This window comes from Cariama cristata, unplaced genomic scaffold (genome assembly GCF_000690535.1).
Source record: "Cariama cristata isolate BGI_N322 unplaced genomic scaffold, ASM69053v1 scaffold18751, whole genome shotgun sequence".
NCBI classification, from domain to species: Eukaryota; Metazoa; Chordata; class Aves; order Cariamiformes; family Cariamidae; genus Cariama; species Cariama cristata.
In genome coordinates, this window is record NW_009598934.1 from 141,026 (window position 1) to 141,606 (window position 581).

Consider the following 581-nt stretch of genomic DNA (forward strand, 5'->3'; position numbering starts at 1 on the left):
GTGGGGGGGGGCCGGGGCGGGTGGTGCTGCGCCCGCCTCTAGATGGAGCGGTCGGATCAAAAATCCGAGAGGGAACCTTGGGATGGGGTCTGGGCCTCTTTTTTGGGGGGGGGCAGAGTCTGTTTTAATTGCAGTTACAGGAGGGCGTACTGCCAATGACTGGGAGCTGGAACACTGCAGTGCTGGTAATTCCATGAAGTGCTGGGGTAAGAGCCAGATCCATACGGTACATGCGTATTTCCTAAAACCTGGTGCACTGTGCTGTGTTGTACCTTGAGATATTTTGCACATTAAGTTTCTACCTAAACCATTTACTTTCTTTTTTTTTTATTTATTTATTTTTTTGTTTTAATCCAGAGGTCTGTGTCAGGTAATGCACAGCTTTTTGGTGGTCAGATGGGGAAATGTCACAAAGCTGAATATGAGACCTGGTTTAGTGCTTTTGGGTATTTATAGCTCAGAACCACAGGTTGCTGACTGCAAATTTTTAGTGAACAAAACCAGTGGTGTATACACTGTGCTGCAGAGGAGATATTTCACAAAGCAAATCACTGTCAAGTGGAACTGATTGAAAAAAAAAA